Genomic DNA, 24,873 nt, shown 5'->3' on the forward strand with positions numbered 1-24,873 from the left:
TTGGCTGGAATCAATGGTGGCGCCATGTTGCGTTTGGAGACCCCTGATGTGCCTAAACAGTGGTAACCCCTCAATTCTAACTCCAACACTAACCCCAACACACCCCTAACCCTAATCCCAACTGTAGCCATAATCCTAATCACAACCCTAACCCCAACACACCCCTAACCACAACACTAACCCCAACACACCCCTAACCCTAACCACAACCCTAATTCCAACCCTAACCCTAAGGCTATGTGCCCACGTTGCGGATTCGTGTGAGATATTTCCGCACCATTTTTGAAAAATCTGCGGGTAAAAGGCACTGCGTTTTACCTGCGGATTTTCCGCGGATTTCCAGTGTTTTTTGTGCGGATTTCACCTGCGGATTCCTATTGAGGAACAGGTGTAAAACGCTGCGGAATCCGCACAAAGAATTGACATGCTGCGGAAAATACAACGCAGCGTTCCCGCGCGGTATTTTCCGCACCATGGGCACAGCGGATTTGGTTTTTCATATGTTTACATGGTACTGTAAACCTGATGGAACACTGCTGCGAATCCGCAGCCAAATCCGCACCGTGTGCACATAGCCTAATTCTAAAGGTATGTGCACACGCTGCGGAAAACGCTGCGGATCCGCAGCAGTTTCCCATGAGTGTACAGTTCAATGTAAACCTACGGGAAACAAAAATCGCTGTACACATGCTGCGGAAAAACTGCACGGAAACGCAGCGGTTTACATTCCGCAGCATGTCACTTCTTTGTGCGGATTCCGCAGCGGTTTTACAACTGCTCCAATAGAAAATCGCAATTGTAAAACCGCAGTGAAATGCGCAGAAAAAAACGCGGTAAATCCGCCATAAATCCGCAGCGGTTTAGCACTGCGGATTTATCAAATCCGCAGCGGAAAAATCCGCAGAGGACCAGAATACGTGTGCACATTCCTAACCCTAACCCTAACCCTAGCCCTAACCCTAGCCCTACCCCTAACCCTAACCCTACCCCTAACCCTAACCCTACCCCTACCCCTAACCCTACCCCTAACCCTAACCCTACCCCTACCCCTAACCCTATTCTAACAGTGGAAAAAAAAAAAATTCTTTATTTTTTTATTGTCCCTACCTATGGGGGTGACAAAGGGGGGGGGTCATTTATTATTTTTTTTATTTTGATCACTGAGATAGATTATATCTCAGTGATCAAAATGCACTTTGGAACGAATCTGCCGGCCGGCAGATTCGGCGGGCGCACTGCGCATGCGCCCGCCATTTTGGAAGATGGCGGCGCCCGGGAGAAGACGGACGGGACCCCGGCTGGATCGGTAAGTATGATAGGGTGGGGGGGACCACGGGGGGGGGGGATCGGAGCACGGGGGGGGGAATCGGAGCGCGGGAGGGGTGGAACGGAGCGCGGGGGGCGTGGAACGGAGCACGGGGGGGCTGGAACGGAGCACGGGGGGGTGGAACGGAGCACGGGGGGGGGTGGATCGGAGTGCAGGGGGGGTGATTGGAGCACGGGGGGGTGATTGGAGCACGGGGCGAGCGGACACGAGCACGGGGGGGAGCGGAGCACAGGGCGGAGGGGAGCCGGAGCAGTGTACCGGCCAGATCGGGGGGGTGGGGGGGCGATCGGAGGGGTGGGGTGGGGGCACACTAGTATTTCCAGCCATGGCCGATGATATTTCAGCATCGGCCATGGCTGGATTGTAATATTTCACCCGTTATAATGGGTGAAATATTACAAATCGCTCTGATTGGCAGTTTCACTTTCAACAGCCAATCAGAGCGATCGTAGCCACGAGGGGGTGAAGCCACCCCCCCTGGGCTAAACTACCACTCCCCCTGTCCCTGCAGATCGGGTGAAATGGGAGTTAACCCTTTCACCCGGCCTGCAGGGACGCGATCTTTCCATGACGCCGCATAGGCGTCATGGGTCGGAATGGCACCGACTTTCATGACGCCTACGTGGCGTCATGGGTCGGGAAGGGGTTAAACAACATCCAATTGATCAGCGCAAAGTCATCTGTCAAAAATGTTCAACTACCTTAAGCAGAGGGCAGAATCTGAAAAGTCTCAATACAAGTTGCATGCATAGACATTTAACCACCATGCATTTGCAAGCTTGGACTAACTACCAAACGTCGCTTAAGGTTGTAGCACCCTCGGCCAATGAAGCTAGTCATCAACGCAACATCCCTTCCGGCAGTGTAGGGCCACCATTTTCTGCACCACCTGCAGTATCTGTGCAGGTTTCTTTGCCAGGCCAAAGCAGTCAGGGTCAGGGAATCACCAGTTTCGTAGTAGGAAACACTGCATCTAGGGCACCGGCGGCAACAATACCATCTCCCACCGTCTCTCAGTCTGCCATGTCCACCGGCACCCCCGCTAGTTCCACGATCTCCAGCTCTCCAGTCCAGCTCACCCTACATGAGACTATGGTTAGTAAAAGGAAGTACTTAGCCTCGCATCCGCGTACACAGGGTTTGAACGCCCACATAGCTAGACTAATCTCGTTAGAGATGATGCCCTACCGGTTAGTTGAAAGCGAAGCTTTCAAAGCCCTGATGGACTACGCTGTACCACGCTACGAGCTACCCAGTCGACACTTTTTTTCCAGAAAAGCCATCCCAGCCCTCCACCAGCATGTTAAAGAGCGCATCGTCCATGTACTCAGGCAATGTGTGAGCACAAAGGTGCACCTGACAACAGATGCATGGACCAGTAGGCATGGCCAGGGACGTTACGTGTCCATCACGGCACACTGGGTAAATGTGGTGGATGCAGGGTCCACAGGGGACAGCAAGTTTGGGACAGTTCTGCCTAGCCCACGGTCTAGGAAACAGTTGGCTGTAGCCGTTCGCACCCCCTCCTCCTCCTCCTCGTCCTCCTGCAGAAGCGAGACCTCGTCCACAGACCGCAGTCGCACAACCACTCCATCCGCAGCTGCCACTGTTGCACACCAGGTCTCCCATTATGGGGCAGCTACTGGCAAACGTCAGCAGGCTGTATTGGCTATGAAGTGTTTGGGCGACAACAGACACACCGCTGAAGTTCTGTCCGAGTTCTTGCAGAAAGAAACGCAGTCGTGGCTGGGCACTGTAGATCTTGAGGCAGGCAAGGTAGTGAGTGATAACGGAAGGAATTTCATGGCTGCCATCTCCCTTTCCCAACTGAAACACATTCCTTGCCTGGCTCACACCTTAAACCTGGTGGTGCAGTGCTTCCTGAAAAGTTATCCGGGGTTATCCGACCTGCTCCTCAAAGTGCGTGGACTTTGCTCACATATCCGCCGTTCGCCCGTACACTCCAGCCGTATGCAGACCTATCAGCGTTCTTTGAACCTTCCCCAGCATCGCCTAATCATAGACGTTGCAACAAGGTGGAACTCAACACTGCACATGCTTCAGAGACTGTGTGAACAGAGGCGGGCTGTTATGTTTTTGTGGGAGGATACACATACACGGGCAGGCAGTAGGATGGCAGACATGGAGTTGTCAGGTGTGCAGTGGTCGAAGATTCAAGACATGTGTCAAGTCCTTCAGTGTTTTGAGGAATGCACACGGCTGGTTAGTGCAGACAACGCCATAATAAGCATGAGCATCCCCCTAATGCGTCTGCTGATGCAAAGTTTGACGCACATAAAGGATCAGGCGTCTGCAGCTGAGGAAGAGGAAAGCCTTGATGACAGTCAGCCATTGTCTGGCCAGGGCAGTGTACAGGACGAGGTAGCGGGCGAACAGGAGGAGGAGGACGAGGAGGATGATGGGGATGATTATATTTTTAATGAGGAAGCTTTTCCGGGGCCAGTGGAAATTGTTGGCGCGGCAAGGCCGGGTTTTGTTTTTTGGAGGGACACAAGTGACGTGGATTTGCCTGAAACTGCCCCTCAACCAAGCACAACCACAGATTTGAGAACTGGAACTTTGGGACACATGGCGGATTATGCCTTACGTATCCTCAAAAGGGACACACGCATAACAAAAATGATGAACGATGACGATTACTGGTTGGCCTGCCTCCTTGATCCTCGCTATAAAGGCAAATTGCAAAATATAATGCCACATGAGAACTTGGAACTAATATTAGCAACCAAACAATCAACTCTTATTGACCGTTTGCTTCTGGCATTCCCTGCACACAGCGCCCGTGATCGTTCTAACACGAGCTGCAGGGGCCAGCAGACCAGAGGTGTTAGAGGGGCAGAAATCAGAAGTGGCGTTGGCCAGAGGGGTTTTCTGACCAGGTTGTGGAGTGATTTTGCTATGACCGCAGACAGGACAGGTACTGCAGCATCAATTCAAAGTGACAGGAGACAACATTTGTCCAGTATGGTTACTAACTATTTTTCATCCCTTATCGACGTTCTCCCTCAACCGTCATTCCCATTTGATTACTGGGCATCAAAATTAGACACCTGGCCAGAATTGGCAGAATATGCATTGCAGGAGCTTGCTTGCCCGGCAGCTAGTGTCCTATCAGAAAGAGTATTCAGTGCTGCAGGTTCAATACTAACAGAAAAAAGGACTCGTCTGGCTACCCAAAATGTAGATGATCTAACCTTCATTAAAATGAACCACAACTGGATTTCGAAATCTTTTGCCCCACCTTGCCCGGCTGACACCTAGCTTTCCTATGTAAAGGTCTTGCCTGTGGACTATTCTGAACGACTTTTCCAATCTCGTAATTTGCAGCACCTGATTGTCCAGCATCCGACATGTTAACACCTCCCTAAATGGCCAAAGTCCCCACACGGGGCCGTGGTATCGCCACTTGGCGCCAGCACCCGTGAGAGTACTGTTTGTCTGAAGAGGTGGGTGTGCCCGCTTTTGGTCGACGGCACTGCCACTAGGTCCCTCATAGTACAATAAAGTGTCTGGCGGTGGTGGTGCGCACCCAACGTCAGACACACCGTTGTAATATGAGGGGCCCTGGGCCTGTACCGCCGGCCACAAGACAGTCCCCCCCCCAGGTCAAACAGTGCTCTAACACTTGCAAAATTTTCTCTCACAGCTCCACCAATGTTTAGTCTATGCGCTTGACATCCTTCAATGCCTGGCACTGTCAATACCATTGTATTGACATTTTTCTTATGTTAGGCCTTCGAAGCCTGTCTGCGGTCACTCCTTCCACTAGGCCTCCACTGACCTGTCTACTGCTGCCCGTGTTCCCCTGGAACCAATTTTAAATTGCCTACAGCCAGCCCAATTTATTATGTTAGGGCTTCGAAGCCTGTCTAAGGTCCCTCCTTCCACTAGGCCTCCACTGACCTGTCTACTGCCGCCCGTGTTCCCCTGGAACCAATTTTAAATTGCCTACAGCCCAATTTTTGTTATGTTAGGCCTTCGAAGCCTGTCTGCGGGCCGTTCTTTCCACTACTACTACTACACTGACCTGGCTACTGCCGCCCATGTTCCCCTGGAACCAATTTTAAATTGCCTACAGCCAGCCCAATTTATTATGTTAGGGCTTCGAAGCCTGTCTGCGGTCCCTCCTTCCACTAGGCCTCCACTGACCTGTCTACTGCTGCCCGGGTTCCCCTGGAACCAATTTTAAATTGCCTACAGCCAGCCCAATTTATTATGTTAGGGCTTCGAAGCCTGTCTGCGGTCCCTCCTTCCACTAGGCCTCCACTGACCTGTCTACTGCTGCCCGGGTTCCCCTGGAACCAATTTTAAATTGCCTACAGCCAGCCCAATTTATTATGTTAGGGCTTCGAAGCCTGTCTGCGGTCCCTCCTTCCACTAGGCCTCCACTGACCTGTCTACTGCCGCCCGTGTTCCCCTGGAACCAATTTTAAATTGCCTACAGCCCAATTTTTGTTATGTTAGGCCTTCGAAGCCTGTCTGCGGCCCGTTCTTTCCACTACTACTACACTGACCTGGCTACTGCCGCCCGTGTTCCCCTGGAACCAATTTTAAATTGCCTACAGCCAGCCCAATTTATTATGTTAGGGCTTCGAAGCCTGTCTGCGGTCCCTCCTTCCACTAGGCCTCCACTGACCTGTCTACTGCCGCCCATGTTCCCCTGGAACCAATTTTAAATTGCCTACAGCCAGCCCAATTTATTATGTTAGGGCTTCGAAGCCTGTCTGCGGTCCCTCCTTCCACTAGGCCTCCACTGACCTGTCTACTGCCGCCCGTGTTCCCCTGGAACCAATTTTAAATTGCCTACAGCCAGCCCAATTTATTATGTTAGGGCTTCGAAGCCTGTCTGCGGTCCCTCCTTCCACTAGGCCTCCACTGACCTGTCTACTGCTGCCCGGGTTCCCCTGGAAACAATTTTAAATTGCCTACAGCCAGCCCAATTTATTATGTTAGGGCTTCGAAGCCTGTCTAAGGTCCCTCCTTCCACTAGGCCTCCACTGACCTGTCTACTGCCGCCCGTGTTCCCCTGGAACCAATTTTAAATTGCCTACAGCCCAATTTTTGTTATGTTAGGCCTTCGAAGCCTGTCTGCGGCCCGTTCTTTCCACTACTACTACACTGACCTGGCTACTGCCGCCCGTGTTCCCCTGGAACCAATTTTAAATTGCCTACAGCCAGCCCAATTTATTATGTTAGGGCTTCGAAGCCTGTCTGCGGTCCCTCCTTCCACTAGGCCTCCACTGACCTGTCTACTGCTGCCCGGGTTCCCCTGGAACCAATTTTAAATTGCCTACAGCCAGCCCAATTTATTATGTTAGGGCTTCGAAGCCTGTCTGCGGTCCCTCCTTCCACTAGGCCTCCACTGACCTTTCTACTGCTGTCCGTGTTCCCCTGGAACCAATTTTAAATTGCCTACAGCCAGCCCAATTTATTATGTTAGGGCTTCGAAGCCTGTCTGCGGTCCCTCCTTCCACTAGGCCTCCACTGACCTGTCTACTGCCGCCCGTGTTCCCCTGGAACCAATTTTAAATTGCCTACAGCCAGCCCAATTTATTATGTTAGGGCTTCGAAGCCTGTCTGCGGTCCCTCCTTCCACTAGGCCTCCACTGACCTGTCTACTGCTGCCCGGGTTCCCCTGGAACCAATTTTAAATTGCCTACAGCCAGCCCAATTTATTATGTTAGGGCTTCGAAGCCTGTCTGCGGTCCCTCCTTCCACTAGGCCTCCACTGACCTGTCTAAAAATGTATTATGTTAGGGCTTCGAAGCCTGTCTGCGGTCCCTCCTTCCACTAGGCCTCCACTGACCTGTCTACTGCCGCCCGTGTTCCCCTGGAACCAATTTCAAATTGCCTACAGCCAGCCCAATTTATTATGTTAGGGCTTCGAAGCCTGTCTGCGGTCCCTCCTTCCACTAGGCCTCCACTGACCTGTCTACTGCCGCCCGTGTTCCCCTGGAACCAATTTTAAATTGCCTACAGCCAGCCCAATTTATTATGTTAGGGCTTCGAAGCCTGTCTGCGGTCCCTCCTTCCACTAGGCCTCCACTGACCTGTCTACTGCTGCCCGGGTTCCCCTGGAAACAATTTTAAATTGCCTACAGCCAGCCCAATTTATTATGTTAGGGCTTTGAAGCCTGTCTAAGGTCCATCCTTCCACTAGGCCTCCACTGACCTGTCTACTGCCGCCCGTGTTCCCCTGGAACCAATTTTAAATTGCCTACAGCCCAATTTTTGTTATGTTAGGCCTTCGAAGCCTGTCTGCGGCCCGTTCTTTCCACTACTACTACACTGACCTGGCTACTGCCGCCCGTGTTCCCCTGGAACCAATTTTAAATTGCCTACAGCCAGCCCAATTTATTATGTTAGGGCTTCGAAGCCTGTCTGCGGTCCCTCCTTCCACTAGGCCTCCACTGACCTGTCTACTGCTGCCCGGGTTCCCCTGGAACCAATTTTAAATTGCCTACAGCCAGCCCAATTTATTATGTTAGGGCTTCGAAGCCTGTCTAAGGTCCCTACTTCCACTAGGCCTCCACTGACCTGTCTACTGCCGCCCGTGTTCCCCTGGAACCAATTTTAAATTGCCTACAGCCCAATTTTTGTTATGTTAGGCCTTCGAAGCCTGTCTGCGGCCCGTTCTTTCCACTACTACTACACTGACCTGGCTACTGCCGCCCGTGTTCCCCTGGAACCAATTTTAAATTGCCTACAGCCAGCCCAATTTATTATGTTAGGGCTTCGAAGCCTGTCTGCGGTCCCTCCTTCCACTAGGCCTCCACTGACCTGTCTACTGCTGCCCGGGTTCCCCTGGAACCAATTTTAAATTGCCTACAGCCAGCCCAATTTATTATGTTAGGGCTTCGAAGCCTGTCTGCGGTCCCTCCTTCCACTAGGCCTCCACTGACCTGTCTACTGCTGTCCGTGTTCCCCTGGAACCAATTTTAAATTGCCTACAGCCAGCCCAATTTATTATGTTAGGGCTTCGAAGCCTGTCTGCGGTCCCTCCTTCCACTAGGCCTCCACTGACCTGTCTACTGCCGCCCGTGTTCCCCTGGAACCAATTTTAAATTGCCTACAGCCAGCCCAATTTATTATGTTAGGGCTTCGAAGCCTGTCTGCGGTCCCTCCTTCCACTAGGCCTCCACTGACCTGTCTACTGCCGCCCGTGTTCCCCTGGAACCAATTTTAAATTGCCTACAGCCAGCCCAATTTATTATGTTAGGGCTTCGAAGCCTGTCTGCGGTCCCTCCTTCCACTAGGCCTCCACTGACCTGTCTACTGCCGCCCGTGTTCCCCTGGAACCAATTTTAAATTGCCTACAGCCAGCCCAATTTATTATGTTAGGGCTTCGAAGCCTGTCTAAGGTCCCTCCTTCCACTAGGCCTCCACTGACCTGTCTACTGCTGCCCGGGTTCCCCTGGAACCAATTTTAAATTGCCTACAGCCAGCCCAATTTATTATGTTAGGGCTTCGAAGCCTGTCTAAGGTCCCTCCTTCCACTAGGCCTCCACTGACCTGTCTACTGCCGCCCGTGTTCCCCTGGAACCAATTTTAAATTGCCTACAGCCCAATTTTTGTTATGTTAGGCCTTCGAAGCCTGTCTGCGGCCCGTTCTTTCCACTACTACTACACTGACCTGGCTACTGCCGCCCGTGTTCCCCTGGAACCAATTTTAAATTGCCTACAGCCAGCCCAATTTATTATGTTAGGGCTTCGAAGCCTGTCTGCGGTCCCTCTTTCCACTAGGCCTCCACTGACCTGTCTACTGCTGCCCGGGTTCCCCTGGAACCAATTTTAAATTGCCTACAGCCAGCCCAATTTATTATGTTAGGGCTTCGAAGCCTGTCTGCGGTCCCTCCTTCCACTAGGCCTCCACTGACCTTTCTACTGCTGTCCGTGTTCCCCTGGAACCAATTTTAAATTGCCTACAGCCAGCCCAATTTATTATGTTAGGGCTTCGAAGCCTGTCTGCGGTCCCTCCTTCCACTAGGCCTCCACTGACCTGTCTACTGCCGCCCGTGTTCCCCTGGAACCAATTTTAAATTGCCTACAGCCAGCCCAATTTATTATGTTAGGGCTTCGAAGCCTGTCTGCGGTCCCTCCTTCCACTAGGCCTCCACTGACCTGTCTACTGCTGCCCGTGTTCCCCTGGAACCAATTTTAAATTGCCTACAGCCAGCCCAATTTATTATGTTAGGGCTTCGAAGCCTGTCTGCGGTCCCTCCTTCCACTAGGCCTCCACTGACCTGTCTACTGCCGCCCGTGTTCCCCTGGAACCAATTTTAAATTGCCTACAGCCAGCCCAATTTATTATGTTAGGGCTTCGAAGCCTGTCTGCGGTCCCTCCTTCCACTAGGCCTCCACTGACCTGTCTACTGCTGCCCGGGTTCCCCTGGAACCAATTTTAAATTGCCTACAGCCAGCCCAATTTATTATGTTAGGGCTTCGAAGCCTGTCTAAGGTCCCTACATCCACTAGGCCTCCACTGACCTGTCTACTGCCGCCCGTGTTCCCCTGGAACCAATTTTAAATTGCCTACAGCCCAATTTTTGTTATGTTAGGCCTTCGAAGCCTGTCTGCGGCCCGTTCTTTCCACTACTACTACACTGACCTGGCTACTGCCGCCCGTGTTCCCCTGGAACCAATTTTAAATTGCCTACAGCCAGCCCAATTTATTATGTTAGGGCTTCGAAGCCTGTCTGCGGTCCCTCCTTCCACTAGGCCTCCACTGACCTGTCTACTGCTGCCCGGGTTCCCCTGGAACCAATTTTAAATTGCCTACAGCCAGCCCAATTTATTATGTTAGGGCTTCGAAGCCTGTCTGCGGTCCCTCCTTCCACTAGGCCTCCACTGACCTGTCTACTGCCGCCCGTGTTCCCCTGGAACCAATTTTAAATTGCCTACAGCCCAATTTTTGTTATGTTAGGCCTTCGAAGCCTGTCTGCGGCCCGTTCTTTCCACTACTACTACACTGACCTGGCTACTGCCGCCCGTGTTCCCCTGGAACCAATTTTAAATTGCCTACAGCCAGCCCAATTTATTATGTTAGGGCTTCGAAGCCTGTCTGCGGTCCCTCTTTCCACTAGGCCTCCACTGACCTGTCTACTGCTGCCCGGGTTCCCCTGGAACCATTTTTAAATTGCCTACAGCCAGCCCAATTTATTATGTTAGGGCTTCGAAGCCTGTCTGCGGTCCCTCCTTCCACTAGGCCTCCACTGACCTTTCTACTGCTGTCCGTGTTCCCCTGGAACCAATTTTAAATTGCCTACAGCCAGCCCAATTTATTATGTTAGGGCTTCGAAGCCTGTCTGCGGTCCCTGTTTCCACTAGGCCTCCACTGACCTGTCTACTGCCGCCCGTGTTCCCCTGGAACCAATTTTAAATTGCCTACAGCCAGCCCAATTTATTATGTTAGGGCTTCGAAGCCTGTCTGCGGTCCCTCCTTCCACTAGGCCTCCACTGACCTGTCTACTGCTGCCCGTGTTCCCCTGGAACCAATTTTAAATTGCCTACAGCCAGCCCAATTTATTATGTTAGGGCTTCGAAGCCTGTCTGCGGTCCCTCCTTCCACTAGGCCTCCACTGACCTGTCTACTGCCGCCCGTGTTCCCCTGGAACCAATTTTAAATTGCCTACAGCCAGCCCAATTTATTATGTTAGGGCTTCGAAGCCTGTCTGCGGTCCCTCCTTCCACTAGGCCTCCACTGACCTGTCTACTGCTGCCCGGGTTCCCCTGGAACCAATTTTAAATTGCCTACAGCCAGCCCAATTTATTATGTTAGGGCTTCGAAGCCTGTCTAAGGTCCCTACTTCCACTAGGCCTCCACTGACCTGTCTACTGCCGCCCGTGTTCCCCTGGAACCAATTTTAAATTGCCTACAGCCCAATTTTTGTTATGTTAGGCCTTCGAAGCCTGTCTGCGGCCCGTTCTTTCCACTACTACTACACTGACCTGGCTACTGCCACCCGTGTTCCCCTGGAACCAATTTTAAATTGCCTACAGCCAGCCCAATTTATTATGTTAGGGCTTCGAAGCCTGTCTGCGGTCCCTCCTTCCACTAGGCCTCCACTGACCTGTCTACTGCTGCCCGGGTTCCCCTGGAACCAATTTTAAATTGCCTACAGCCAGCCCAATTTATTATGTTAGGGCTTCGAAGCCTGTCTGCGGTCCCTCCTTCCACTAGGCCTCCACTGACCTGTCTACTGCTGTCCGTGTTCCCCTGGAACCAATTTTAAATTGCCTACAGCCAGCCCAATTTATTATGTTAGGGCTTCGAAGCCTGTCTGCGGTCCCTCCTTCCACTAGGCCTCCACTGACCTGTCTACTGCCGCCCGTGTTCCCCTGGAACCAATTTTAAATTGCCTACAGCCAGCCCAATTTATTATGTTAGGGCTTCAAAGCCTGTCTGCGGTCCCTCCTTCCAATAGGCCTCCACTGACCTGTCTACTGCCGCCCGTGTTCCCCTGGAACCAATTTTAAATTGCCTACAGCCAGCCCAATTTATTATGTTAGGGCTTCGAAGCCTGTCTGCGGTCCCTCCTTCCACTAGGCCTCCACTGACCTGTCTACTGCCGCCCGTGTTCCCCTGGAACCAATTTTAAATTGCCTACAGCCAGCCCAATTTATTATTTTAGGGCTTCGAAGCCTGTCTAAGGTCCCTCCTTCCACTAGGCCTCCACTGACCTGTCTACTGCTGCCCGGGTTCCCCTGGAACCAATTTTAAATTGCCTACAGCCAGCCCAATTTATTATGTTAGGGCTTCGAAGCCTGTCTAAGGTCCCTCCTTCCACTAGGCCTCCACTGACCTGTCTACTGCCGCCCGTGTTCCCCTGGAACCAATTTTAAATTGCCTACAGCCCAATTTTTGTTATGTTAGGCCTTCGAAGTCTGTCTGCGGCCCGTTCTTTCCACTACTACTACACTGACCTGGCTACTGCCGCCCGTGTTCCCCTGGAACCAATTTTAAATTGCCTACAGCCAGCCCAATTTATTATGTTAGGGCTTCGAAGCCTGTCTGCGGTCCCTCTTTCCACTAGGCCTCCACTGACCTGTCTACTGCTGCCCGGGTTCCCCTGGAACCAATTTTAAATTGCCTACAGCCAGCCCAATTTATTATGTTAGGGCTTCGAAGCCTGTCTGCGGTCCCTCCTTCCACTAGGCCTCCACTGACCTTTCTACTGCTGTCCGTGTTCCCCTGGAACCAATTTTAAATTGCCTACAGCCAGCCCAATTTATTATGTTAGGGCTTCGAAGCCTGTCTGCGGTCCCTCCTTCCACTAGGCCTCCACTGACCTGTCTACTGCCGCCCGTGTTCCCCTGGAACCAATTTTAAATTGCCTACAGCCAGCCCAATTTATTATGTTAGGGCTTCGAAGCCTGTCTGCGGTCCCTCCTTCCACTAGGCCTCCACTGACCTGTCTACTGCTGCCCGTGTTCCCCTGGAACCAATTTTAAATTGCCTACAGCCAGCCCAATTTATTATGTTAGGGCTTCGAAGCCTGTCTGCGGTCCCTCCTTCCACTAGGCCTCCACTGACCTGTCTACTGCCGCACGTGTTCCCCTGGAACCAATTTTAAATTGCCTACAGCCAGCCCAATTTATTATGTTAGGGCTTCGAAGCCTGTCTGCGGTCCCTCCTTCCACTAAGCCTCCACTGACCTGTCTACTGCTGCCCGGGTTCCCCTGGAACCAATTTTAAATTGCCTACAGCCAGCCCAATTTATTATGTTAGGGCTTCGAAGCCTGTCTAAGGTCCCTCCTTCCACTAGGCCTCCACTGACCTGTCTACTGCCGCCCGTGTTCCCCTGGAACCAATTTTAAATTGCCTACAGCCCAATTTTTGTTATGTTAGGCCTTCGAAGCCTGTCTGCGGCCTGTTCTTTCCACTACTACTACACTGACCTGGCTACTGCCGCCCGTGTTCCCCTGGAACCAATTTTAAATTGCCTACAGCCAGCTCAATTTATTATGTTAGGGCTTCGAAGCCTGTCTGCGGTCCCTCCTTCCACTAGGCCTCCACTGACCTGTCTACTGCTGCCCGGGTTCCCCTGGAACCAATTTTAAATTGCCTACAGCCAGCCCAATTTATTATGTTAGGGCTTTGAAGCCTGTCTGCGGTCCCTCCTTCCACTAGGCCTCCACTGACCTGTCTACTGCTGTCCGTGTTCCCCTGGAACCAATTTTAAATTGCCTACAGCCAGCCCAATTTATTATGTTAGGGCTTCGAAGCCTGTCTGCGGTCCCTCCTTCCACTAGGCCTCCACTGACCTGTCTACTGCTGCCCGGGTTCCCCTGGAACCAATTTTAAATTGCCTACAGCCAGCCCAATTTATTATGTTAGGGCTTCGAAGCCTGTCTAAGGTCCCTCCTTCCACTAGGCCTCCACTGACCTGTCTACTGCCGCCCGTGTTCCCCTGGAACCAATTTTAAATTGCCTACAGCCCAATTTTTGTTATGTTAGGCCTTCGAAGCCTGTCTGCGGCCTGTTCTTTCCACTACTACTACACTGACCTGGCTACTGCCGCCCGTGTTCCCCTGGAACCAATTTTAAATTGCCTACAGCCAGCCCAATTTATTATGTTAGGGCTTCGAAGCCTGTCTGCGGTCCCTCCTTCCACTAGGCCTCCACTGACCTGTCTACTGCTGCCCGGGTTCCCCTGGAACCAATTTTAAATTGCCTACAGCCAGCCCAATTTATTATGTTAGGGCTTCGAAGCCTGTCTGCGGTCCCTCCTTCCACTAGGCCTCCACTGACCTGTCTACTGCTGTCCGTGTTCCCCTGGAACCAATTTTAAATTGCCTACAGCCAGCCCAATTTATTATGTTAGGGCTTCGAAGCTTGTCTGCGGTCCCTCCTTCCACTAGGCCTCCACTGACCTGTCTACTGCTGCCCGTGTTCCCCTGGAACCAATTTTAAATTGCCTACAGCCAGCCCAATTTATTATGTTAGGGCTTCGAATCCTGTCTGCGGTCCCTCCTTCCACTAGGCCTCCACTGACCTGTCTACTGCCGCCCGTGTTCCCCTGGAACCAATTTTAAATTGCCTACAGCCAGCCCAATTTATTATGTTAGGGCTTCGAAGCCTGTCTGCGGTCCCTCCTTCCACTAGGCCTCCACTGACCTGTCTACTGCCGCCCGTGTTCCCCTGGAACCAATTTTACATTGCCTACAGCCAGCCCAATTTATTATGTTAGGGCTTCGAAGCCTGTCTGCGGTCCCTCCTTCCACTAGGCCTCCACTGACCTGTCTACTGCCGCCCGTGTTCCCCTGGAACCAATTTTAAATTGCCTACAGCCAGCCCAATTTATTATGTTAGGGCTTCGAAGCCTGTCTGCGGTCCCTCCTTCCACTAGGCCTCCACTGACCTGTCTATTGCTGCCCGGGTTCCCCTGGAACCAATTTTAAATTGCCTACAGCCAGCCCAATTTATTATGTTAGGGCTTCGAAGCCTGTCTGCGGTCCCTCCTTCCACTAGGCCTCCACTGACCTGTCTACTGCTGCCCGTGTACCCCTTGAACCAACATCAGAAAATATAAAAATAAGTATTTTGCTTATAAAAAAGAAAATACTGGAGAGATATCAAATGCAGACATTTTAACATTAAAAACAAACACATACAACAAAAATCTGGTACAGTACTAAAAATGGCCACCAGCTACAATAACTTTCTCCTGCAAGTAGTTAACTGAAAGTTTTTTTCAATTTAAAACACAGATATGGCATCCACCGAGTGTTGTCCTGTCGCGTCTTCTTTATATTATTGCTAAGAAGATGCAAAACAATGAAAATAATAAAATCATTATTTACCAAAAAAATAGAGTAAGTCAAAACCACATTGCAAATAAACATTCATTACAAATAAAGAAGCAGGGCGCGTCCGAGGGTGAGTATATACCTAATAAGAATATAATCACCCTCGGACGCGCCCTGCTTCTTTCCGACAGCCTTCCTTCCTAAGAATCAGCCCTTCCGTGGTGTAGAGAGAGGGTGTGTTACACTCCAAGGTGTTCCCCAGGTTGCCTTTCCTGAGCTTCGATCTTCATGCTCTCGTTTAGTAGTTGTCGGAAAGTAGGCTGCATTAGGCCTACAAATTGGGTATGGGGTGGAGAGAGATGGTGTGTTACACTCCAAGGTGTTCCCCAGGTTTCCTTGCCATTGCTTCGGTCTTCCGACTCTCGTTTAGTAGTTGTAGAAAACTACACTGCATTAGGCCTAAAAAATGGGTATCGGGTGGAGAGAGATGGTGTGTTACACTCCAAGGTGTTCCCCAGGTTTCCTTGCCATTGCTTTGGTCTTCCGACTCTCGTTTAGTAGTTGTAGAAAACTACACTGCATTAGGCCTACAAAATGGGTATCGGGTGGAGAGAGATGGTGTGTTACACTCCAAGGTGTTCCCCAGGTTTCCTTGCCATTGCTTCGGTCTTCCGACTCTCGTTTAGTAGTTGTAGAAAACTACACTGCATTAGGCCTACAAATTGGGTATCGGGTGGAGAGAGATCGTGTGTTACACTCCAAGGTGTTCCCCAGGTTTCCTTGCCATTGCTTCGGTCTTCCGACTCTCGTTTAGTAGTTGTAGAAAACTACACTGCATTAGGCCTACAAAATGGGTATCGGGTGGAGAGAGATGGTGTGTTACACTCCAAGGTGTTCCCCAGGTTTCCTTGCCATTGCTTCGGTCTTCCGACTCTCGTTTAGTAGTTGTAGAAAACTACACTGCATTAGGCCTACAAATTGGGTATCGGGTGGAGAGAGATGGTGTGTTACACTCCAAGGTGTTCCCCAGGTTTCCTTGCCATTGCTTCGGTCTTCCGACTCTCGTTTAGTAGTTGTAGAAAACTACACTGCATTAGGCCTACAAATTGGGTATCGGGTGGAGAGAGATGGTGTGTTACACTCCAAGGTGTTCCCCAGGTTTCCTTGCCATTGCTTCGGTCTTCCGACTCTCGTTTAGTAGTTGTAGAAAACTACACTGCATTAGGCCTACAAAATGGGTATCGGGTGGAGAGAGATGGTGTGTTACACTCCAAGGTGTTCCCCAGGTTTCCTTGCCATTGCTTCGGTCTTCCGACTCTCGTTTAGTAGTTGTAGAAAACTACACTGCATTAGGCCTACAAATTGGGTATCGGGTGGAAAGAGATGGTGTGTTACACTCCAAGGTGTTCCCCAGGTTTCCTTGCCATTGCTTCGGTCTTCCGACTCTCGTTTAGTAGTTGTAGAAAACTACACTGCATTAGGCCTACAAAATGGGTATCGGGTGGAGAGAGATGGTGTGTTACACTCCAAGGTGTTCCCCAGGTTTCCTTGCCATTACTTCGGTCTTCCGACTCTCGTTTAGTAGTTGTAGAAAACTACACTGCATTAGGCCTACAAAATGGGTATGGGGTGGAGAGAGATGGTGTGTTCCACTCCAAGGTGTTCTCCAGGTTGCCTTTCCTGAGCTTCTATCTTCAGGCTCTCGTTAAATTGTGGTTAAATGGAACAACTGCATTTGGCGTACTAGTTGGTTTGGGGACTACTAACAGTGTCTGCCGCTCCTTGCTGTTCTCCTGGTTTCCTGTCCTGAAATTCCATTTTCAGGCGCTCGTTAAGTAGTTGTTAATGTTAGACTGCATTTGGCCTACTAGTTGGGTTGGGGCCTACTATCGGTGTCTGCCTCTCATTCCAGTTGTCCTCCACTGCAATGCCCCCTGGTTATTCCTGTGTTACCAATTTTGAACTGCATTTAGCCAACTTTATTCTTTGGGCCTATATCTGTGTTTCCTCCTCATCCTGCCCATTGCCCAGCCAGTGATAGATGAGTCTGCTGGTACATTGACCCATAACGCAACATTCCCCGTGCACGCTACACAACAACATTGTGACCCTGCTGAAAGTCAGGTTGCTCTTCCCGCATACCATACCACCTTACACGGGGACAAAGAGGAAGGTGCAGATGAAAGTGCAGGTTCCTTCATCAGGTGGGGGGAGGAATACTAGTTGGCGACGTCACTGGCACAGGGCCTCTCATAGTACGCAAAAGTGTTGCTGCCGGTGGGAGGCGCCCCCGCCGTGCAAACACACCGCTGTACTTTGAGGGGCCCTGTGCCAGTGCCAATGCCAACGAGTGGGCCCCCCCTGCTTGCTCAGGTTCACAGCACTTGCAAAGTTGAAATACTTACCTCTCCCTGCTCCACTGCCGTGACGTGGTCCAGATTTCCTGGGCCCACTAATTACTTGAACCAGCCCTACCCACCACAACTTTAGCCAAATGACCCCCAATTTCAAATGCCTTCCAATTATTATAAGGTAAATTACGCTTGACAAGCTTCATTAAGAAGAATGGATGGTTTTGACATTAAAATGGGCACTCTAGGTGTTTTCCTGGCCCACACTCACTGCCGACTATGCTGCCCCATTGACTTGCATTGGGTTTCGTGTTTCGGTCGATCCCGACTTTACGTCATAATCGGCCGATTTCACTCGACCCGACTTTTGAGATAGTCGGGTTTCGCGAAACCCGGCTCGACTCTAAAAAGGTCAAGGTCGCTCAACTCTAGTCAGGACATTATGGGTGTTTCCTACATCCTGATTGGCTTGCTGCAATGTGCACACATAAAGTTAGGGAAAAAAATGACTTCTGTGCTTAGAAGAACGCCGTGCTTCTGAGCCCTGCAAACCACCTCCCCTCATCACCTCCCCTCATCAAACACGTGCCAAATGCTCATGATACACCATCATTATCGTTGCTAAAGTCCTGAAAATATTTTTGTGGCAATGCAAATAATTACCCACACTTTTACTGAATGTTACCGATTTTTACCGATTTTATAAAATTTTGCTCGTGTTTCCGATCACGAATCCAAATGTGCCATATTTGTGCCAAATTTATGCTTGGCGATCGTTTTCCGAACAAATTTGCTCATCACTACTCCCTGTCTCTACCTCTTGCAATAGCTGCAAAGTGTAGTGTGAGGTCTCCCATCACGGCGTCTTTTAGCGTGAATGATACAGACACCTTGGGTATTTTTTGGAAAACTTTGCACATTGTGCAATGGGGAAACTTTTACTCCCTAGCTCTACCTATTCTAATAACTGCAAAATGTATTATGAGGTTCCCATCACGGTCACTTTCAGCATGCATGATACAGCCCCCTTGGAGTAATTTTTGGAAACCTTTGTACTTTGTGCAATGGTCACATTTCTACTCTCAATCTCTATATATTCTTTTATTATAATTTTTTAATGTGTTGCCCTTCTCACTGTCTTCTGTCATTACCAGTATCTAGTAGCCTGATGTTTTTGGGTCTGTACTTGGACATTTTGGAACATAAATTCATTAATATGCTCCACACATTTCTTCAGGTTTCAGCCTTACACAGAATAATAATATGAGTAATGAAACATCCTCTATATATATGCTGCTAGTTCGAAAATCTTACCCACACATCCCTTTATAAATGGAAACTCAACATAATACCTCTGCTAGCATATATCATATACCAGTGGTCCCCAACTCCAGGCCTCGAGGGCCGCCAACAGTGCAGGTTTTCAGGATTTCCTTAGTATTGCACAGGGATTGGAATCATCACCTGTGCAGATGATCACATTACCACCGATGCAATACTAAAGAAATCCTGAAAACCTGCACTGTTGGCGGCCCTCGAGGCCTGGAGTTGGGGACCCCTGTCATATACAGTACTGCTCATATAAGCATCACCACAGAAGGTGTGCAGAACATCTTGGTACAAAATATGTGTCTGATGGTGAAACTAATGGCCCTTCCCTTTTGTTACATCATTCCCACTCTGCTGTCCAGGAAGGAGGCCCTGAGACCTCCTTTCCACAACCTGCAGTTGCACAGACACAACAGTCAACAACCACATCCAGTTTGTTGTCCCAGTCCAGCGTTCAGTTGTCCCTTGTCAGCATATATGTCTGTTCACAAATTGTTAGTTAGATAGGGTATACATATTCGCTAGCGATTTACATTGTCTGGTGATGGACAAAGACCATTGATGACTCTTCCAGGCTCCTAAATGAGACTTGTGTCTCTTTATTAAAGGGAACCTGTCACCCCCCCCCCCCCCCTGGCGTTGTTAACTAAAAGAGCCACCTTGTGCAGCAGTAGTACTGCCTTCTGTGAAGGTGGCTCTTCTTTTTGTGGTCCCTTCCAACGCTGCAATATTACTTTTTATAATTTGTGCGCCATACCTTTAGTCTATCTGGGGGGCACGTGTTTTCCCCGGGACACAAATTCCTCCCAGGCATCACTCAGCCCCTCCATGCGCCGCCTCCTCTGCCTTCAGTAATGTACCTGCGCCTGCGTTGTGCTTTCCTTTATCGGGCAAACTGCGCAGGCACCGGGTACATTACTGAAGGCAGAAGAGGCGGCGCCCGGCGCACGGAGAGGTTGAGCGATGACTGGGAAGCGTTTGTGTCCAGGGGAAAAGACGTTGCCCCCCTGACAGACTAAAGGTATGGTGCGCAAATCATAAAAAGTAATATTGCAGCGTTGGAAGGGACCACAAAAAGAAGAGCCATCTTCACAGAATGCAGCATTATTGCTGCACAAGGTGGCTCTTTTAGTTAAAAATGCCGGGTTGGGGGGGGGTGACAGGTTTCCTTTAAACTGTTGCGTCGCTTACATTTTCTGAATTTGGGTCTTTGCAAAAAAATGGTGGTGAGTATTGGCCAGTTTCTTTATATTTTAAGCACACCAAAGAGACTAGGGTTGAGCGAAATGGGTCGGCCAGATTCAGAAGTCGCCGACTTTTGGCAAAGTCGGGTTTCATGAAACCCGACCCGACCCCTGTGTGGGGTCGGCCATGAGGTCGGCCATCTTCTGATCTGGAATCGGAATTCCGATACCGATTCCCGATATGTTTAAGATATCGGGAATCGGTATCGGAATTCATATTTAAGTGTAAAATAAAGAATAAAAATAAAAAAATATTGATATACTCACCCTCGGACGCGCCCTGGTTCTCACCGGCAGCCTTCCTTCCTAAGAATGAGCGCCTGAAGGGCCTTTGATGACGTCGCGGCTTGTGATTGGTCACGTGAGCGGCCACATGGGCGGTCACGCGGCCAATCACAAGCCGCGACGTCATCTAAGGTCCTTCAGGCGCTAATTCTTAGGAAAGAAGCATCCGAGGGCGCGTCCGAGGGTGAGTATATTCCTAATAGGTATATACTCACCCTCGGACGCGCCCTGGTTCTAACCCGCAGCCTTCCTTCCTAAGAATCAGCACCTGAAGGACCTTAGATGACGTCGCGGCTTGTGATTGGTCGCGTGACGCCCATGTGACCGCTCACGTGACCAATCACAAGCCGCGACGTCATCGAAAGTCCTTCAGGCGCTCATTCTTAGGAAGGAAGGCTGCCGGTAAGAACCAGGGCGCGTCCGAGGGTAAGTATATCAATATTTTTTATTTTGATTCTTTATTTTACACTTAAATATGGATCCCAGGGCCTGAAGGAGAGTTTCCTCTCCTTCAGACCCTGGGAACCATTAGAAACCCAATGCACTGCATTGGGTTTCGTGTTTCGGCCGACCCCGACTTTTCTATAGGATCGGCCGATTTCACTCGACCCGACTTTTGAAAAAGTCGGGTTTCGTGAAACCTGACCCGATCCTATAAAAAGAAAAGTTGCTCAACCCTAAAAGAGACTATTTTAATACGCTCCACAGACCTATTCAGGCCACGGCCTTACACATATTGGAACATGGTCCTTGCCATGCTAAGGCCTTTATCTGAGCTCTGCTGCACTGCCTATCACCTGAGTAATACACTCCACAGACCTCGACACTCTCTGGGACAAATGATATATTTACTCCATTGTTGCTCAAAACCATACAAAATATACATTCTTCCTGGTTAGGTAGTTTCCAGAAAAACTGCATAGGCTTGTGTAGATTGCTCAATAGCACGCCTGCCTCTTTCACTGGAAAAGGCTGCTTACAAATACAATGAGGCTTAAAAATGTTCCTGCCATGGGTTTCAGGCCTGACAGACTGACCACAATACAGGTCCTTTCTTGCATATACTGTATTCCGAATTGAATTCTAATGCTTTTGGTATCTGGTAGAATCCAATTTACTGACATTGATCACACAGTTCACCCAACACCTGTATTATATTTACGTTACAGTGGCTTCATCAGCTATGACAGTGGCTCCATTAGGATCCAGTGGTAACAATGAACTGTGGACCTTAGAAAACGCAGATTTCACAGCACATGGTTGCCGTCTGAAAATTAAAAGCGAGGGCTGTATAATGACATGGTGGTGGACATAGTGGTGGTGGCGGGCAAAGCCCAAAATTGAAATGGGCATGTTTGAAATGGCTTTGGAAAGGGATAGGGAATATGTATTTCATTATCTTACTAACTATTTGGTATCAGGGAGTGATCTCCCAAATGTAGGAGTGAGAGCTCTACCAAATGTAAGATACAGGGCCACCTTAGGGCCCTTACTAGGGTTGAGCGAAATGGGTCGTTCATTTTCAAAAGTCGCCGACTTTTGGCAAAGTCGGGTTTCATGAAACCCGATCCGACCCCTGTGCGGGGTCGGTCATGCGGTACGCGACTTTCGCGCCAAAGTCGCGTTTCAATGACGCGAAAAGCGCCATTTCTCAGCCAATGAAGGTAAACGCAGAGTGTGGGCAGCGTGATGACATAGGTCCTGGTCCCCACCATCTTAGAGAAGGGCATTGCAGTGATTGGCTTGCTGTCTGCGGCGTCACAGGGGCTATAAAGGGGCGTTCCCGCCGACCGCCATGTTACTGCTGCTGATCTGAGCTTAGGGAGAGGTTGCTGCCGCTTCGTCAGAAGCAGGGATAGCTTTAGGCAGGGTCCATTAACCACCAAACCGCTTGTGCTGTAGTGATTTCCACTGCCCAACACCACCTTCGGTGTGCAGGGACAGTGGAAGCTACATTTTTTTTTTTTCCCCTCAGCGCTGTAGCTCATTGGGCTGCCCTAGAAGGCTCCCTGATAGCTGCATTGCTGTGTGTACGCCGCTGTGCAAACCAACTGCTTTTTTCAAAGCACAAATCCTCTTGTTCCTTCCTTTCTGCACAGCTATCTTTTTTGTTTGTCCACACTTTTTATTTAATTTGTGCATCAGTCCACTCCTTATTGCTGCCTGCCATACCTGGCTGAGATTACTGCAGGGAGATAGTAATTGTTGGACACTCCCTGTTTTTTTTTTTTTTTTTTTTGTGGGAGATTAAGATTGACATTTCTGCTAGAGTGCCATCCCTGTCTGTGCCATCTCTCACTCAGTGGGCCATAGAAAGCCTATTTATTTTTTTGCTTGATTTGGGTTATAAAATCTACCTGAAAAAATCACTACATCAATTAGTGGGAGAAAAATATTGGCCTCAGGGCTTGTGTGCCACTCTTGACTCCTGTGTGTGCCATCTCTCAGTCAGTGGGCCATAGAAAGCCTATTTATTTTTTTGCTTGATTTGGGTTCTAAAATCTACCTGAAAAAATCACTACATCAATCAGTGGGAGAAAAATATTGGCCTCAGGGCTTGTGTGCCACTCCTGACTCCTGTGTGCATCATCACTCACTCAGTGGGCCATAGAAAGCCTATTTTTTTTTTTTTTTTGCTTTATTTGGGTTCTAAATTCTACCTGAAAAAATCAATAAATCAATCAGTGGGAGATTAATATTGGCCTTTGGGCTTGTGTGCCAGTCCTAAGCGTGCCATCTCTCTCTCTCAGATAGTGGGCCATAGAAAGCCTATTTATTATTTTTTTTATTGGGTTTATAAATTTTCCCTGGAACAAAAAAAAAAAGTGGGAGATTAATATTGGCCTCTGGGCTTGTGTGCCAGTCCTGAGCGTGCCATCTCTCTCACAAATAGTGGGCCATAGAAAGCCTATTTATTTATTTTTTTTTGGTTTTATAAATTCTCCCTGAAAAAAAAAAGGGAGATTAATATTGGCCTTTGGGCTTGTGTGCCAGTCCTAAGCGTGCCATCTCTCTCTCTCAGATAGTGGGCCATAGAAAGCCTATTTATTATTTTTTTTATTGGGTTTATAAATTTTCCCTGAAAAAAAAAAAAAAGTGGGAAATTAATATTGGCCTCTGGGCTTGTGTGCCAGTCCTGAGCGTGCCATCTCTCTCACAAATAGTGGGCCATAGAAAGCCTATTTATTTTTTTGGTTGATTTGGGTTCTAAATTCTACCTGAAAAAATCAATAAATCAATCAGTGGGAGATAAATATTGGCCTCTGGGCTTGTGTGCCACTCCTGACTCCTGTGTGCGTCATCTCTCACTCAGTGGGCCATAGAAAGCCTATTTTTTGTTTTATTTGTTTTATAAATTCTCCCTGAAAAAAAAAAGGGAGATTAATATTGGCCTTTGGGCTTGTGTGCCAGTCCTAAGCGTGCCATCTCTCTCTCTCAGATAGTGGGCCATAGAAAGCCTATTTATTATTTTTTTTATTGGGTTTATAAATTTTCCCTGAAAAAAAAAAAAAGTGGGAGATTAATATTGGCCTCTGGGCTTGTGTGCCAGTCCTGAGCGTGCCATCTCTCTCACAAATAGTGGGCCATAGAAAGCCTATTTATTTTTTTGGTTGATTTGGGTTCTAAATTCTACCTGAAAAAATCAATAAATCAATCAGTGGGAGATAAATATTGGCCTCTGGGCTTGTGTGCCACTCCTGACTCCTGTGTGCGTCATCTCTCACTCAGTGGGCCATAGAAAGCCTATTTTTTGTTTTATTTGTTTTATAAATTCTCCCTGAAAAAATCATTTTATTTTATTTGGTTTCTAAATTCTTCCTGAAAAAATCATTTTTTTTTATTATTTTTTTTTCTAAAGTCTCCCTGGAAAAAAAAAAAAAAATCAAATCAGTGGGAGATTTATATTGCCCTTTCTGCTTGTGTGCCAGTCTTGACTCCTGGGTGTGCCATCTCTCTCTCTCTCTCCAATTGTGGGCCATAGAAAGCCTATTTTTTTTTAGCTTGATTTGGGTTCCAAAATCTACCTGAAAAAATCACTACATCAATCATTGGGAGAACAATATTGGCCTCTGGGCTTGTGTGCCACTCCTGACTCCTGTGTGCGTCATCTCTCACTCCGTGGGCCATAGAAAGCCTATTTTTTCTTTTATTTGTTTTCTAAATTCTCCCTGAAAAATCATTTTATTTTATTTGGTTTCTAAATTCTTCCTGAAAAAATCTTTTTTTTTATAATTTTTTTTTTCTAAAGTCTCCCTGGGGAAAAAAAAAAAAATCAAATCAGTGGGAGATTAATATTGCCCTTTCTGCTTGTGTGCCAGTCTTGACTCCTGGGTGTGCCATCTCTCTCTCTCTCTCTCTCCAATTGTGGGCCATAGAAAGCCTATTTTTTTTTTAGCTTGATTTGGGTTCCAAAATCTACCTGAAAAAATCACTACATCAATCATTGGGAGAACAATATTGGCCTCTGGGCTTGTGTGCCACTCCTGACTCCTGTGTGCGTCATCTGTCACTCAGTGGGCCATAGAAAGCCTATTTTTTGTTTTATTTGTTTTATAAATTCTCCCTG

This window comes from Ranitomeya imitator, chromosome 2 (assembly GCF_032444005.1).
Source record: "Ranitomeya imitator isolate aRanImi1 chromosome 2, aRanImi1.pri, whole genome shotgun sequence".
NCBI lineage: Eukaryota > Metazoa > Chordata > Amphibia > Anura > Dendrobatidae > Ranitomeya > Ranitomeya imitator.